Source organism: Rhipicephalus microplus, chromosome 7 (assembly GCF_043290135.1).
Source record: "Rhipicephalus microplus isolate Deutch F79 chromosome 7, USDA_Rmic, whole genome shotgun sequence".
Lineage (NCBI taxonomy): Eukaryota > Metazoa > Arthropoda > Arachnida > Ixodida > Ixodidae > Rhipicephalus > Rhipicephalus microplus.
In genome coordinates, this window is record NC_134706.1 from 134,211,632 (window position 1) to 134,228,765 (window position 17,134).

The 17,134-nt window shown below is 48.1% G+C and overlaps 9 non-coding genes and 2 pseudogenes across 9 annotated transcripts; all 11 read right to left on the bottom strand.

The window, feature by feature from the left end:
• Window positions 1–2,637: 2,637 nt before the first annotated feature.
• Window positions 2,638–2,756, bottom strand: LOC142767969 (5S ribosomal RNA). Its single transcript, XR_012885181.1, has one exon. It is a non-coding gene; the product is annotated as a 5S ribosomal RNA (ribosomal RNA).
• A 1,261-nt stretch (window positions 2,757–4,017) lies between these two features.
• Window positions 4,018–4,136, bottom strand: LOC142768063 (5S ribosomal RNA). Its single transcript, XR_012885245.1, has one exon. It is a non-coding gene; the product is annotated as a 5S ribosomal RNA (ribosomal RNA).
• A 1,257-nt stretch (window positions 4,137–5,393) lies between these two features.
• Window positions 5,394–5,512, bottom strand: LOC142768025 (5S ribosomal RNA). The gene has a single exon (XR_012885230.1). It is a non-coding gene; the product is annotated as a 5S ribosomal RNA (ribosomal RNA).
• A 1,261-nt stretch (window positions 5,513–6,773) lies between these two features.
• Window positions 6,774–6,892, bottom strand: LOC142768067 (5S ribosomal RNA; annotated as a pseudogene).
• A 1,260-nt stretch (window positions 6,893–8,152) lies between these two features.
• Window positions 8,153–8,271, bottom strand: LOC142767977 (5S ribosomal RNA). The gene has a single exon (XR_012885183.1). It is a non-coding gene; the product is annotated as a 5S ribosomal RNA (ribosomal RNA).
• Window positions 8,272–9,536: 1,265 nt separating this feature from the next.
• LOC142767987 (5S ribosomal RNA) lies at window positions 9,537–9,655 on the bottom strand. Its single transcript, XR_012885193.1, has one exon. It is a non-coding gene; the product is annotated as a 5S ribosomal RNA (ribosomal RNA).
• Window positions 9,656–10,915: 1,260 nt separating this feature from the next.
• LOC142767998 (5S ribosomal RNA) lies at window positions 10,916–11,034 on the bottom strand. Its single transcript, XR_012885204.1, has one exon. It is a non-coding gene; the product is annotated as a 5S ribosomal RNA (ribosomal RNA).
• A 1,260-nt stretch (window positions 11,035–12,294) lies between these two features.
• On the bottom strand, window positions 12,295–12,413 carry LOC142768009 (5S ribosomal RNA). Its single transcript, XR_012885215.1, has one exon. It is a non-coding gene; the product is annotated as a 5S ribosomal RNA (ribosomal RNA).
• Window positions 12,414–13,675: 1,262 nt separating this feature from the next.
• LOC142768020 (5S ribosomal RNA) lies at window positions 13,676–13,794 on the bottom strand. Its single transcript, XR_012885225.1, has one exon. It is a non-coding gene; the product is annotated as a 5S ribosomal RNA (ribosomal RNA).
• A 1,263-nt stretch (window positions 13,795–15,057) lies between these two features.
• LOC142768059 (5S ribosomal RNA) lies at window positions 15,058–15,176 on the bottom strand. Its single transcript, XR_012885242.1, has one exon. It is a non-coding gene; the product is annotated as a 5S ribosomal RNA (ribosomal RNA).
• A 1,261-nt stretch (window positions 15,177–16,437) lies between these two features.
• Window positions 16,438–16,556, bottom strand: LOC119184027 (5S ribosomal RNA; annotated as a pseudogene).
• Between the last annotated feature and the right edge of the window lie 578 nt (window positions 16,557–17,134).

Consider the following 17,134-nt stretch of genomic DNA (forward strand, 5'->3'; position numbering starts at 1 on the left):
TATCTGGCAGCGCCATTTGAATAATTAATAATAGAGACCCAGAGTATGGGCTTATGCTCCTGTCTACACAAGACCTTGAGGCCCGCGACATAGGTCGGGGCTTACACAGCTTACTGCTACGTGACCGGGGGCGGTGGCGGCGGCTTCGTCGTCGCCGTCAGCCTCCGATCCTGTGGGATGTTCGGCCGTGGCCGCACTGTCGGTCGACGTACAGGGGTTGCTTTTGCTGGAGGTTCATCGCGACTGCTTGGGTCGGTAGATTCGCTCTCTCCCTGGGCGCCTTCGTGTGATCGCTTATTCGTCGTGGTGCCCTCCTTGGAAATGTCCATTTCCTCCACTACTTCCCTGTTGACCTCTTCTGTCACGTTGCTTTTGTCCTCCTGCGTCTGCAGTGCTTCGGAGGAATCATTTTTCACCAACAATGTATCTTCGGCTTTGAGGTTCGTCGACTTTACGTGAGCACTCTCACCCGAGATTTGCTCAGCTGGCACGCTGTCCATCATGGCACTTTCTGCCTCCACTCTCGCTGCTGCCTCGGAATCTGCTTCGTCCATTAGGAGCTCCGAAGTGTCGTCGCTTCCCACGGGCCCTGCAACACTGGCGTAGGTACGCACGCATTCCGACTCGTTGTGTCCAAAGCGATGACACAACGTGCACCGTGGTACCTTACAGTCCCGACGAATGTGTCCAGTGCACTGGCAACGAAGGCATAGCGGTGCCCTTCCCGGCACCACCACAAGAGCCAGCTCACCAGCAATCCTTATTTGATGGGGTAAATCTTCTGGCTTGACTCCCGCCTTAAGTGTCATCGCCACATTTCGCGTCGTTGACGCCTTGTCAGTCACACCACTGACCTTCCACCGTTCCTTGATAATGTCCGTCACTCTGCCATAGTTCAGGAAGGCCGCTCGCACGTCGTCGTCCGGTACGGTAGGCAGGAGCCAGCGCAGCTTCAACCGAAGCTCCTGGTTCGATGGATCGATGAGGAGGCAACGCTGGCCCTTCACTTTCACTTCCACTTTTTCCAGCAGCCTCTTCGCACCTTCGGCACATTTGAACGTGACGGCCCAAACGTGATTCATTTGATACGCCCCCAAGGCCGTAACCTCGGAGAGCAGTTTCAAATCACTCAGCATATCCCTGAAGTCTTCTACACGGTAGGGCCGTGCCCTCACATCCGCGTGCACAAAAACAGTATTCAAAACCAGACGTCCTGAAGGCAGACTAGGCAGAACAACGCGATACTCGTTATCCGAGGCAGCTATCACCCTGTTTCCGCGGCCAGAAACGGCCGCTGATACCGCTCCGACGGAGCCCATTCCAAACGCGTCCGCTCGCTATCGCGGCCCGAAGTGGAATCGCATGGTATGGCCGATGGCGAGAACAGGCCGTTCCGCAACACTACTTATAACAATCTGTAGGCGCTTTCCATCTTGTCAAGCTAAATTAACAGCTTATGCAACGCGTTAAATTCTCTTGGCGAAAAACTTCGAAGGTGCGTGACTATAGCCTCTGTGATTCTCCGACTGAAAGCTCTCTCTGTTCCTTCGTTGGGGCGCAAAAGCACGAGTGCGCCAACCTTTACGCACGGATGTGTGTGCGCTTGCGGGCCGCCGCCACCGGCCATGCTCGTTAAGGCATTTTCCGTAACTTTAAGAACGTCTGTTGCGTCGGCTTTTATAACTGAGCCGCACACAAGTGACCGATATAAAGCAGGTATGTTTGGAAGACCAAGACACCCTCCACTGTGGTCTATACTGGCTTGGCACTCGATGCTGGCCCGCAAGTCACGCAGTGTCGAATCCCGACCTCGGCGGCCGCATTTTCTGTAGAGGCGGAATCGTTTGAGGCCCGTGAGCTTAGCTTATATTGGGCGCACCTTGAAACAAACAAACAAGAAGAACCCACGACGTCAAAATTTCCGGAGCAGTTCACTACGACGTATCCCATAATCATATGAACATCATATACCGATAAATATATGTTCTTGAAGCTATTGTACAAACCGGCAATAAATAATGTCGAGTAGAGATTTCACACGATCGAACTGCCATGCGCGCTATACAGCTAAGCAAACGTGCGCCGGCATAATACACACGCAATAATTTCCTTTGTGAGAAACGAATGACGTGCAAAAGTTGAACAACACCATCGAACTCTTCCCCCGCTCCTCTATTTTTCCTCTGAGCCAAAAAAACCACACATCAAGGCAGATTAAAACAGAAGTATGTGCCATGTGCCCTCGGTGTTCTTCCGATTAGAGATATCGCACACACCAACTGCACGCGCGTCAAAGTTAAACCCGTGTGCGCAAGGATTAAGTTTCCGCGTGCGCGTAATGATACGAGCAACGAATGACGACGAAAAGTTAAACAACGCACCCACCCCGCCCCTCTGTCTTCTCTTAAAAAAATAGCAAAAAGAAAAGATGAAGGGAGATTGAAAAATGGAGTATGTCATGCGCACTGGGTGCCAAAGATAAACCCATGTGCGCACGCATCAAATTGTGATTGGCTAATTGTATGCTATTGTTCGCGTGTTAAACGAGACACCAGAGACGTTGCAAGATCAAACAACACCCTTCTCCACTTTCTGTTCCTTCTGTGCAAAAAAAAAAAGTTTGAGAAGTAAAAAAATTGCCATCAGCACTCGGTGTTCCCAGGTGGTCTCCCTCCCAAGTACTGACCGAGCCCAATGCTGCTTAGCTTCGGTGATCGGACGAGAACCGGCGCATTCAGCATGGTATGGCCGATGGCGAGAACAGGTCGTTCCGCAACACTACTTATAACAATCTGTAGGCGCTTTCCATCTTGTCAAGCTAAATTAACAGCTTATGCAACGCGTTAAATTCTCTTGGCGAAAAACTTCGAAGGTGCGTGACTATAGCCTCTGTGATTCTCCGACTGAAAGCTCTCTCTGTTCCTTCGTTGGGGCGCAAAAGCACGAGTGCGCCAACCTTTACGCACGGATGTGTGTGCGCTTGCGGGCCGCCGCCACCGGCCATGCTCGTTAAGGCATTTTCCGTAACTTTAAGAACGTCTGTTGCGTCGGCTTTTATAACTGAGCCGCACACAAGTGACCGATATAAAGCAGGTATGTTTGGAAGACCAAGACACCCTCCACTGTGGTCTATACTGGCTTGGCACTCGATGCTGGCCCGCAAGTCACGCAGTGTCGAATCCCGACCTCGGCGGCCGCATTTTCTGTAGAGGCGGAATCGTTTGAGGCCCGTGAGCTTAGCTTATATTGGGCGCACCTTGAAACAAACAAACAAGAAGAACCCACGACGTCAAAATTTCCGGAGCAGTTCACTACGACGTATCCCATAATCATATGAACATCATATACCGATAAATATATGTTCTTGAAGCTATTGTACAAACCGGCAATAAATAATGTCGAGTAGAGATTTCACACGATCGAACTGCCATGCGCGCTATACAGCTAAGCAAACGTGCGCCGGCATAATACACACGCAATAATTTCCTTCGTGAGAAACGAATGACGTGCAAAAGTTGAACAACACCCTCGAACACTTCCCCCGCTCCTCTATTTTTCCTCTGAGCCAAAAAAACCACACATCAAGGCAGATTAAAACAGAAGAATGTGCCATGTGCCCTCGGTGTTCTTCCGATTAGAGATATCGCACACACATACTGCACGCGCGTCAAAGTTAAACCCGTGTGCGCAAGGATTAAGTTTCCGCGTGCGCGTAATGATACGAGCAACGAATGACGACGAAAAGTTTAACAACGCCCCCACCCCGCCCCTCTGTCTTCTCTTAACAAAAATAGCCAAAAGAAAAGATGAAGGGAGATTGAAAAAATGGAATATGTCATGCGCACTGGGTGCCACAGATAAACCCATGTGCGCACGCATCAAATTGTGATTGGCTAATTGTATGCTATTGTTCGCGTGTTAAACGAGACACCAGAGACGTTGCAAGATCAAACAACACCCTTCTCCACTTTCTGTTCCTTCTGTGCAAAAAAAAATAGTTTGAGAAGTAAAAAAAATTGCCATCAGCACTCGGTGTTCCCAGGTGCTCTCCCTCCCAAGTACTGACCGAGCCCAATGCTGCTTAGCTTCGGTGATCGGACGAGAACCGGCGCATTCAGCATGGTATGGCCGATGGCGAGAACAGGTCGTTCCGCAACACTACTTATAACAAACTGTAGGCGCTTTCCATCTTGTCAAGCTAAATTAACAGCTTATGCAACGCGTTAAATTCTCTTGGCGAAAAACTTCGAAGGTGCGTGACTATAGCCTCTGTGATTCTCCGACTGAAAGCTCTCTCTGTTCCTTCGTTGGGGCGCAAAAGCACGAGTGCGCCAACCTTTACGCACGGATGTGTGTGCGCTTGCGGGCCGCCGCCACCGGCCATGCTCGTTTAGGGATTTTCCGTAACTTTAAGAACGTCTGTTGCGTCGGCTTTTATAACTGAGCCTCACACAAGTGACCGATATAAAGCAGGTATGTTTGGAAGACCAAGACACCCTCCACTGTGGTCTATACTGGCTTGGCACTTGATGCTGGCCCGCAAGTCACGCAGTGTCGAATCCCGACCTCGGCGGCCGCATCTTTGTAGAGGCGGAAATGTTTGAGGCCCGTGAGCTTAGCTTATATTGGGCGCACCTTGAAACAAACAAACAAGAAGAACCCACGACGTCAAAATTTCCGGAGCAGTCCACTACGACGTATCCCATAATCATATGAACATCATATACCGACAAATATATGTTCTTGAAGCTATTGTACAAACCGGCAATAAATAATGTCGAGTAGAGATTTCACACGATCGAACTGCCATGCGCGCTATACAGCTAAGCAAACGTGCGCCGGCATAATACGCACGCAATAATTTCCTTTGTGAGAAACGAATGACGTGCAAAAGTTGAACAACACCATCGAACTCTTCCCCCGCTCCTCTATTTTTCCTCTGAGCCAAAAAAACCACACATCAAGGCAGATTAAAACAGAAGTATGTGCCATGTGCCCTCGGTGTTCTTCCGATTAGAGATATCGCACACACCAACTGCACGCGCGTCAAAGTTAAACCCGTGTGCGCAAGGATTAAGTTTCCGCGTGCGCGTAATGATACGAGCAACGAATGACGACGAAAAGTTAAACAACGCACCCACCCCGCCCCTCTGTCTTCTCTTAAAAAAATAGCAAAAAGAAAAGATGAAGGGAGATTGAAAAATGGAGTATGTCATGCGCACTGGGTGCCAAAGATAAACCCATGTGCGCACGCATCAAATTGTGATTGGCTAATTGTATGCTATTGTTCGCGTGTTAAACGAGACACCAGAGACGTTGCAAGATCAAACAACACCCTTCTCCACTTTCTGTTCCTTCTGTGCAAAAAAAAAAGTTTGAGAAGTAAAAAAAATTGCCATCAGCACTCGGTGTTCCCAGGTGGTCTCCCTCCCAAGTACTGACCGAGCCCAATGCTGCTTAGCTTCGGTGATCGGACGAGAACCGGCGCATTCAGCATGGTATAGCCGATGGCGAGAACAGGTCGTTCCGCAACACTACTTATAACAATCTGTAGGCGCTTTCCATCTTGTCAAGCTAAATTAACAGCTTATGCAACGCGTTAAATTCTCTTGGCGAAAAACTTCGAAGGTGCGTGACTATAGCCTCTGTGATTCTCCGACTGAAAGCTCTCTCTGTTCCTTCGTTGGGGCGCAAAAGCACGAGTGCGCCAACCTTTACGCACGGATGTGTGTGCGCTTGCGGGCCGCCGCCACCGGCCATGCTCGTTTAGGGATTTTCCGTAACTTTAAGAACGTCTGTTGCGTCGGCTTTTATAACTGAGCCGCACACAAGTGACCGATATAAAGCAGGTATGTTTGGAAGACCAAGACACCCTCCACTGTGGTCTATACTGGCTTGGCACTCGATGCTGGCCCGCAAGTCACGCAGTGTCGAATCCCGACCTCGGCGGCCGCATTTTCTGTAGAGGCGGAATCGTTTGAGGCCCGTGAGCTTAGCTTATATTGGGCGCACCTTGAAACAAACAAACAAGAAGAACCCACGACGTCAAAATTTCCGGAGCAGTTCACTACGACGTATCCCATAATCATATGAACATCATATACCGATAAATATATGTTCTTGAAGCTATTGTACAAACCGGCAATAAATAATGTCGAGTAGAGATTTCACACGATCGAACTGCCATGCGCGCTATACAGCTAAGCAAACGTGCGCCGGCATAATACACACGCAATAATTTCCTTCGTGAGAAACGAATGACGTGCAAAAGTTGAACAACACCCTCGAACACTTCCCCCGCTCCTCTATTTTTCCTCTGAGCCAAAAAAACCACACATCAAGGCAGATTAAAACAGAAGAATGTGCCATGTGCCCTCGGTGTTCTTCCGATTAGAGATATCGCACACACATACTGCACGCGCGTCAAAGTTAAACCCGTGTGCGCAAGGATTAAGTTTCCGCGTGCGCGTAATGATACGAGCAACGAATGACGACGAAAAGTTTAACAACGCCCCCACCCCGCCCCTCTGTCTTCTCTTAACAAAAATAGCCAAAAGAAAAGATGAAGGGAGATTGAAAAAATGGAATATGTCATGCGCACTGGGTGCCAAAGATAAACCCATGTGCGCACGCATCAAATTGTGATTGGCTAATTGTATGCTATTGTTCGCGTGTTAAACGAGACACCAGAGACGTTGCAAGATCAAACAACACCCTTCTCCACTTTCTGTTCCTTCTGTGCAAAAAAAAATAGTTTGAGAAGTAAAAAAAATTGCCATCACCACTCGGTGTTCCCAGGTGCTCTCCCTCCCAAGTACTGACCGAGCCCAATGCTGCTTAGCTTCGGTGATCGGACGAGAACCGGCGCATTCAGCATGGTATGGCCGATGGCGAGAACAGGTCGTTCCGCAACACTACTTATAACAAACTGTAGGCGCTTTCCATCTTGTCAAGCTAAATTAACAGCTTATGCAACGCGTTAAATTCTCTTGGCGAAAAACTTCGAAGGTGCGTGACTATAGCCTCTGTGATTCTCCGACTGAAAGCTCTCTCTGTTCCTTCGTTGGGGCGCAAAAGCACGAGTGCGCCAACCTTTACGCACGGATGTGTGTGCGCTTGCGGGCCGCCGCCACCGGCCATGCTCGTTTAGGGATTTTCCGTAACATTAAGAACGTCTTTTGCGTCGGCTTTTATAACTGAGCCTCACACAAGTGACCGATATAAATCAGGTATGTTTGGAAGACCAAGACACCCTCCACTGTGGTCTATACTGGCTTGGCACTTGATGCTGGCCCGCAAGTCACGCAGTGTCGAATCCCGACCTCGGCGGCCGCATCTTTGTAGAGGCGGAAATGTTTGAGGCCCGTGAGCTTAGCTTATATTGGGCGCACCTTGAAACAAACAAACAAGAAGATCCCACGACGTCAAAATTTCCGGAGCAGTCCACTACGACGTATCACATATTCATATGAACATCATATACCGACAAATATATGTTCTTGAAGCTATTGTACAAACCGGCAATAAATAATGTCGAGTAGAGATTTCACACGATCGAACTGCCATGCGCGCTATACAGCTAAGCAAACGTGCACCGGCATAATACACACGCAATAATTTCCTTCGTGAGAAACGAATGACGTGCAAAAGTTGAACAACACCCTCGAACTCTTCCCCCGCTCCTCTATTTTTCCTCTGATCCAAAAAAACCACACATAAAGGCAGAATAAAACGAAGAATGTGCCATGTGCCCTCGGTGTTCTTCCGATTATAGATATCGCACACACCAACTGCACGCGCGTCAAAGTTAAACCCGTGTGCGCAAGGATTAAGTTTCCGCGTGCGCGTAATGATACGAGCAACGAATGACGACGAAAAGTTAAACAACGCCCCCACCCCGCCCCTCTGTCTTCTCTTAACAAAAATAGCAAAAAGAAAAGATGAAGGGAGATTGAAAAAATGGAATATGTCATGCGCACTGGGTGCCAAAGATAAACCCATGTGCGCACGCATCAAATTGTGATTGGCTAATTGTATGCTATTGTTCGCGTGTTAAACGAGACACCAGAGACGTTGCAAGATCAAACAACACCCTTCTCCACTTTCTGTTTCTTCTGTGCAAAAAAAAAATAGTTTGAGAAGTAAAAAAAATTGCCATCAGCACTCGGTGTTCCCAGGTGGTCTCCCTCCCAAGTACTGACCGAGCCCAATGCTGCTTAGCTTCGGTGATCGGACGAGAACCGGCGCATTCAGCATGGTATGGCCGATGGCGAGAACAGGTCGTTCCGCAACACTACTTATAACAAACTGTAGGCGCTTTCCATCTTGTCAAGCTAAATTAACAGCTTATGCAACGCGTTAAATTCTCTTGGCGAAAAACTTCGAAGGTGCGTGACTATAGCCTCTGTGATTCTCCGACTGAAAGCTCTCTCTGTTCCTTCGTTGGGGCGCAAAAGCACGAGTGCGCCAACCTTTACGCACGGATGTGTGTGCGCTTGCGGGCCGCCGCCACCGGCCATGCTCGTTTAGGGATTTTCCGTAACTTTAAGAACGTCTGTTGCGTCGGCTTTTATAACTGAGCCTCACACAAGTGACCGATATAAATCAGGTATGTTTGGAAGACCAAGACACCCTCCACTGTGGTCTATACTGGCTTGGCACTTGATGCTGGCCCGCAAGTCACGCAGTGTCGAATCCCGACCTCGGCGGCCGCATCTTTGTAGAGGCGGAAATGTTTGAGGCCCGTGAGCTTAGCTTATATTGGGCGCACCTTGAAACAAACAAACAAGAAGAACCCACGACGTCAAAATTTCCGGAGCAGTCCACTACGACGTATCCCATAATCATATGAACATCATATACCGACAAATATATGTTCTTGAAGCTATTGTACAAACCGGCAATAAATAATGTCGAGTAGAGATTTCACACGATCGAACTGCCATGCGCGCTATACAGCTAAGCAAACGTGCGCCGGCATAATACACACGCAATAATTTCCTTCGTGAGAAACGAATGACGTGCAAAAGTTGAACAACACCATCGAACTCTTCCCCCGCTCCTCTATTTTTCCTCTGAGCCAAAAAAACCACACATCAAGGCAGATTAAAACAGAAGTATGTGCCATGTGCCCTCGGTGTTCTTCCGATTAGAGATATCGCACACACCAACTGCACGCGCGTCAAAGTTAAACCCGTGTGCGCAAGGATTAAGTTTCCGCGTGCGCGTAATGATACGAGCAACGAATGACGACGAAAAGTTAAACAACGCCCCCACCCCGCCCCTCTGTCTTCTCTTAACAAAAATAGCAAAAAGAAAAGATGAAGGGAGATTGAAAAAATGGAATATGTCATGCGCACTGGGTGCCAAAGATAAACCCATGTGCGCACGCATCAAATTGTGATTGGCTAATTGTATGCTATTGTTCGCGTGTTAAACGAGACACCAGAGACGTTGCAAGATCAAACAACACCCTTCTCCACTTTCTGTTTCTTCTGTGCAAAAAAAAAAAAAATAGTTTGAGAAGTAAAAAAAATTGCCATCAGCACTCGGTGTTCCCAGGTGGTCTCCCTCCCAAGTACTGACCGAGCCCAATGCTGCTTAGCTTCGGTGATCGGACGAGAACCGGCGCATTCAGCATGGTATGGCCGATGGCGAGAACAGGTCGTTCCGCAACACTACTTATAACAAACTGTAGGCGCTTTCCATCTTGTCAAGCTAAATTAACAGCTTATGCAACGCGTTAAATTCTCTTGGCGAAAAACTTCGAAGGTGCGTGACTATAGCCTCTGTGATTCTCCGACTGAAAGCTCTCTCTGTTCCTTCGTTAGGGCGCAAAAGCACGAGTGCGCCAACCTTTACGCACGGATGTGTGTGCGCTTGCGGGCCGCCGCCACCGGCCATGCTCGTTTAGGGATTTTCCGTAACTTTAAGAACGTCTGTTGCGTCGGCTTTTATAACTGAGCCTCACACAAGTGACCGATATAAATCAGGTATGTTTGGAAGACCAAGACACCCTCCACTGTGGTCTATACTGGCTTGGCACTTGATGCTGGCCCGCAAGTCACGCAGTGTCGAATCCCGACCTCGGCGGCCGCATCTTTGTAGAGGCGGAAATGTTTGAGGCCCGTGAGCTTAGCTTATATTGGGCGCACCTTGAAACAAACAAACAAGAAGAACCCACGACGTCAAAATTTCCGGAGCAGTCCACTACGACGTATCCCATAATCATATGAACATCATATACCGACAAATATATGTTCTTGAAGCTATTGTACAAACCGGCAATAAACAATGTCGAGTAGAGATTTCACACGATCGAACTGCCATGCGCGCTATACAGCTAAGCAAACGTGCGCCGGCATAATACACACGCAATAATTTCCTTCGTGAGAAACGAATGACGTGCAAAAGTTGAACAACACCCTCGAACTCTTCCCCCGCTCCTCTATTTTTCCTTTGAGCCAAAAAAACCACACATAAAGGCAGAATAAAACAGAAGAATGTGCCATGTGCCCTCGGTGTTCTTCCGATTAGAGATATCGCACACACCAACTGCACGCGCGTCAAAGTTAAACCCGTGTGCGCAAGGATTAAGTTTCCGCGTGCGCGTAATGATACGAGCAACGAATGACGACGAAAAGTTAAACAACGCCCCCACCCCGCCCCTCTGTCTTCTCTTAACAAAAATAGCAAAAAGAAAAGATGAAGGGAGATTGAAAAAATGGAATATGTCATGCGCACTGGGTGCCAAAGATAAACCCATGTGCGCACGCATCAAATTGTGATTGGCTAATTGTATGCTATTGTTCGCGTGTTAAACGAGACACCAGAGACGTTGCAAGATCAAACAACACCCTTCTCCACTTTCTGTTTCTTCTGTGCAAAAAAAAATAGTTTGAGAAGTAAAAAAAATTGCCATCAGCACTCGGTGTTCCCAGGTGGTCTCCCTCCCAAGTACTGACCGAGCCCAATGCTGCTTAGCTTCGGTGATCGGACGAGAACCGGCGCATTCAGCATGGTATGGCCGATGGCGAGAACAGGTCGTTCCGCAACACTACTTATAACAAACTGTAGGCGCTTTCCATCTTGTCAAGCTAAATTAACAGCTTATGCAACGCGTTAAATTCTCTTGGCGAAAAACTTCGAAGGTGCGTGACTATAGCCTCTGTGATTCTCCGACTGAAAGCTCTCTCTGTTCCTTCGTTGGGGCGCAAAAGCACGAGTGCGCCAACCTTTACGCACGGATGTGTGTGCGCTTGCGGGCCGCCGCCACCGGCCATGCTCGTTTAGGGATTTTCCGTAACTTTAAGAACGTCTGTTGCGTCGGCTTTTATAACTGAGCCTCACACAAGTGACCGATATAAATCAGGTATGTTTGGAAGACCAAGACACCCTCCACTGTGGTCTATACTGGCTTGGCACTTGATGCTGGCCCGCAAGTCACGCAGTGTCGAATCCCGACCTCGGCGGCCGCATCTTTGTAGAGGCGGAAATGTTTGAGGCCCGTGAGCTTAGCTTATATTGGGCGCACCTTGAAACAAACAAACAAGAAGACCCCACGACGTCAAAATTTCCGGAGCAGTCCACTACGACGTATCCCATATTCATATGAACATCATATACCGATAAATATATGTTCTTGAAGCTATTGTACAAACCGGCAATAAATAATGTCGAGTAGAGATTTCACACGATCGAACTGCCATGCGCGCTATACAGCTAAGCAAACGTGCGCCGGCATAATACACACGCAATAATTTCCTTCGTGAGAAACGAATGACGTGTAAAAGTTGAACAACACCCTCGAACTCTTCCCCCGCTCCTCTATTTTTCCTTTGAGCCAAAAAAACCACACATAAAGGCAGAATAAAACAGAAGAATGTGCCATGTGCCCTCGGTGTTCTTCCGATTAGAGATATCGCACACACCAACTGCACGCGCGTCAAAGTTAAACCCGTGTGCGCAAGGATTAAGTTTCCGCGTGCGCGTAATGATACGAGCAACGAATGACGACGAAAAGTTAAACAACGCCCCCACCCCGCCCCTCTGTCTTCTCTTAACAAAAATAGCAAAAAGAAAAGATGAAGGGAGATTGAAAAAATGGAATATGTCATGCGCACTGGGTGCCAAAGATAAACCCATGTGCGCACGCATCAAATTGTGATTGGCTAATTGTATGCTATTGTTCGCGTGTTAAACGAGACACCAGAGACGTTGCAAGATCAAACAACACCCTTCTCCACTTTCTGTTCCTTCTGTGCAAAAAAAAATAGTTTGAGAAGTAAAAAAAATTGCCATCAGCACTCGGTGTTCCCAGGTGGTCTCCCTCCCAAGTACTGACCGAGCCCAATGCTGCTTAGCTTCGGTGATCGGACGAGAACCGGCGCATTCAGCATGGTATGGCCGATGGCGAGAACAGGTCGTTCCGCAACACTACTTATAACAAACTGTAGGCGCTTTCCATCTTGTCAAGCTAAATTAACAGCTTATGCAACGCGTTAAATTCTCTTGGCGAAAAACTTCGAAGGTGCGTGACTATAGCCTCTGTGATTCTCCGACTGAAAGCTCTCTCTGTTCCTTCGTTGGGGCGCAAAAGCACGAGTGCGCCAACCTTTACGCACGGATGTGTGTGCGCTTGCGGGCCGCCGCCACCGGCCATGCTCGTTTAGGGATTTTCCGTAACTTTAAGAACGTCTGTTGCGTCGGCTTTTATAACTGAGCCTCACACAAGTGACCGATATAAAGCAGGTATGTTTGGAAGACCAAGACACCCTCCACTGTGGTCTATACTGGCTTGGCACTTGATGCTGGCCCGCAAGTCACGCAGTGTCGAATCCCGACCTCGGCGGCCGCATCTTTGTAGAGGCGGAAATGTTTGAGGCCCGTGAGCTTAGCTTATATTGGGCGCACCTTGAAACAAACAAACAAGAAGAACCCACGACGTCAAAATTTCCGGAGCAGTCCACTACGACGTATCCCATAATCATATGAACATCATATACCGACAAATATATGTTCTTGAAGCTATTGTACAAACCGGCAATAAATAATGTCGAGTAGAGATTTCACACGATCGAACTGCCATGCGCGCTATACAGCTAAGCAAACGTGCGCCGGCATAATACACACGCAATAATTTCCTTCGTGAGAAACGAATGACGTGCAAAAGTTGAACAACACCATCGAACTCTTCCCCCGCTCCTCTATTTTTCCTCTGAGCCAAAAAAACCACACATCAAGGCAGATTAAAACAGAAGTATGTGCCATGTGCCCTCGGTGTTCTTCCGATTAGAGATATCGCACACACCAACTGCACGCGCGTCAAAGTTAAACCCGTGTGCGCAAGGATTAAGTTTCCGCGTGCGCGTAATGATACGAGCAACGAATGACGACGAAAAGTTAAACAACGCCCCCACCCCGCCCCTCTGTCTTCTCTTAACAAAAATAGCAAAAAGAAAAGATGAAGGGAGATTGAAAAAATGGAATATGTCATGCGCACTGGGTGCCAAAGATAAACCCATGTGCGCACGCATCAAATTGTGATTGGCTAATTGTATGCTATTGTTCGCGTGTTAAACGAGACACCAGAGACGTTGCAAGATCAAACAACACCCTTCTCCACTTTCTGTTTCTTCTGTGCAAAAAAAAAAATAGTTTGAGAAGTAAAAAAAATTGCCATCAGCACTCGGTGTTCCCAGGTGGTCTCCCTCCCAAGTACTGACCGAGCCCAATGCTGCTTAGCTTCGGTGATCGGACGAGAACCGGCGCATTCAGCATGGTATGGCCGATGGCGAGAACAGGTCGTTCCGCAACACTACTTATAACAAACTGTAGGCGCTTTCCATCTTGTCAAGCTAAATTAACAGCTTATGCAACGCGTTAAATTCTCTTGGCGAAAAACTTCGAAGGTGCGTGACTATAGCCTCTGTGATTCTCCGACTGAAAGCTCTCTCTGTTCCTTCGTTGGGGCGCAAAAGCACGAGTGCGCCAACCTTTACGCACGGATGTGTGTGCGCTTGCGGGCCGCCGCCACCGGCCATGCTCGTTTAGGGATTTTCCGTAACTTTAAGAACGTCTGTTGCGTCGGCTTTTATAACTGAGCCTCACACAAGTGACCGATATAAAGCAGGTATGTTTGGAAGACCAAGACACCCTCCACTGTGGTCTATACTGGCTTGGCACTTGATGCTGGCCCGCAAGTCACGCAGTGTCGAATCCCGACCTCGGCGGCCGCATCTTTGTAGAGGCGGAAATGTTTGAGGCCCGTGAGCTTAGCTTATATTGGGCGCACCTTGAAACAAACAAACAAGAAGAACCCACGACGTCAAAATTTCCGGAGCAGTCCACTACGACGTATCCCATAATCATATGAACATCATATACCGACAAATATATGTTCTTGAAGCTATTGTACAAACCGGCAATAAATAATGTCGAGTAGAGATTTCACACGATCGAACTGCCATGCGCGCTATACAGCTAAGCAAACGTGCGCCGGCATAATACACACGCAATAATTTCCTTCGTGAGAAACGAATGACGTGCAAAAGTTGAACAACACCCTCGAACTCTTCCCCCGCTCCTCTATTTTTCCTTTGAGCCAAAAAAACCACACATAAAGGCAGAATAAAACAGAAGAATGTGCCATGTGCCCTCGGTGTTCTTCCGATTAGAGATATCGCACACACCAACTGCACGCGCGTCAAAGTTAAACCCGTGTGCGCAAGGATTAAGTTTCCGCGTGCGCGTAATGATACGAGCAACGAATGACGACGAAAAGTTAAACAACGCCCCCACCCCGCCCCTCTGTCTTCTCTTAACAAAAATAGCAAAAAGAAAAGATGAAGGGAGATTGAAAAAATGGAATATGTCATGCGCACTGGGTGCCAAAGATAAACCCATGTGCGCACGCATCAAATTGTGATTGGCTAATTGTATGCTATTGTTCGCGTGTTAAACGAGACACCAGAGACGTTGCAAGATCAAACAACACCCTTCTCCACTTTCTGTTCCTTCTGTGCAAAAAAAAAAAATAGTTTGAGAAGTAAAAAAAATTGCCATCAGCACTCGGTGTTCCCAGGTGGTCTCCCTCCCAAGTACTGACTGAGCCCAATGCTGCTTAGCTTCGGTGATCGGACGAGAACCGGCGCATTCAGCATGGTATGGCCGATGGCGAGAACAGGTCGTTCCGCAACACTACTTATAACAAACTGTAGGCGCTTTCCATCTTGTCAAGCTAAATTAACAGCTTATGCAACGCGTTAAATTCTCTTGGCGAAAAACTTCGAAGGTGCGTGACTATAGCCTCTGTGATTCTCCGACTGAAAGCTCTCTCTGTTCCTTCGTTGGGGCGCAAAAGCACGAGTGCGCCAACCTTTACGCACGGATGTGTGTGCGCTTGCGGGCCGCCGCCACCGGCCATGCTCGTTTAGGGATTTTCCGTAACTTTAAGAACGTCTGTTGCGTCGGCTTTTATAACTGAGCCTCACACAAGTGACCGATATAAAGCAGGTATGTTTGGAAGACCAAGACACCCTCCACTGTGGTCTATACTGGCTTGGCACTTGATGCTGGCCCGCAAGTCACGCAGTGTCGAATCCCGACCTCGGCGGCCGCATTTTCTGTAGAGGCGGAAATGTTTGAGGCCCGTGAGCTTAGCTTATATTGGGCGCACCTTGAAACAAACAAACAAGAAGACCCCACGACGTCAAAATTTCCGGAGGAGTCCACTACGACGTATCCCATATTCATATGAACATCATATACCGACAAATATATGTTCTTGAAGCTATTGTACAAACCGGCAATAAATAATGTCGAGTAGAGATTTCACACGATCGAACTGCCATGCGCGCTATACAGCTAAGCAAACGTGCGCCGGCATAATACACACGCAATAATTTCCTTCGTGAGAGACGAATGACGTGCAAAAGTTGAACAACACCCTCGAACTCTTCCCCCGCTCCTCTATTTTTCCTCTGAGCCAAAAAAACCACACATAAAGGCAGAATAAAACAGAAGAATGTGCCATGTGCCCTCGGTGTTCTTCCGATTAGAGATATTGCACACACCAACTGCACGCGCGTCAAAGTTAAACCCGTGTGCGCAAGGATTAAGTTTCCGCGTGCGCGTAATGATACGAGCAACGAATGACGACGAAAAGTTAAACAACGCCCCCACCCCGCCCCTCTGTCTTCTCTTAACAAAAATAGCAAAAAGAAAAGATGAAGGGAGATTGAAAAAATGGAGTATGTCATGCGCACTGGGTGCCAAAGATAAACCCATGAGCGCACACATCAAATTGTGATTGGCTAATTGTATGCTATTGTTCGCGTGTTAAACGAGACACCAGAGACGTTGCAAGATCAAACAACACCCTTCTCCACTTTCTGTTCCTTCTGTGCAAAAAAAAATAGTTTGAGAATTAAAAAAAATTGCCATCAGCACTCGGTGTTCCCAGGTGGTCTCCCTCCCAAGTACTGACCGAGCCCAATGCTGCTTAGCTTCGGTGATCGGACGAGAACCGGCGCATTCAGCATGGTATGGCCGATTTTTTTTTCTTTATTACCTGATTCTGGTAATCTTTCACGTAACTCAAATGACACAGACAATCAATCGCGCCATGTACAATGCACATAGGTAGTGTCACCAGTGCACCAACATATTGCTGGTGTCGCGCTAAAATTCGGGCAGAGTCACGAGATTTTCTACCCGCGGGAGCCAGTCAGGTGGCTCGGGTACTGCTTTCTGAACAGAGAGAAACCAGTCTATGCTTTCACGAAAATAGGCTCGAGCGGGCCGCGCATCTCTGTCGAAATGGTAGCCCGCCATTCTCGCTTTCCACAAAGAGTGGAGGCCCAGGAGCATAATTGCATCATATGGTACCCCGTCTTCGTTTTCAACATTCAGGAACCGGATTCCATACGGGTCCAATGGAAGGTCTTTCTTAATAGCTCTTTGCAGCACGTCCCAAAAATACACGCCCTCCCAACAATGCAAGAAGACGTGGTCAATTGTTTCTGGTGCCTTGCAAATTATGCAATGGGATCCCCAAGGGGAAAAACATCCCTTTGCTTCCATGAACACTTTCACTGGCAATGTGCCCGAGTGCAGCTTAAAGAAGAATGTTTTG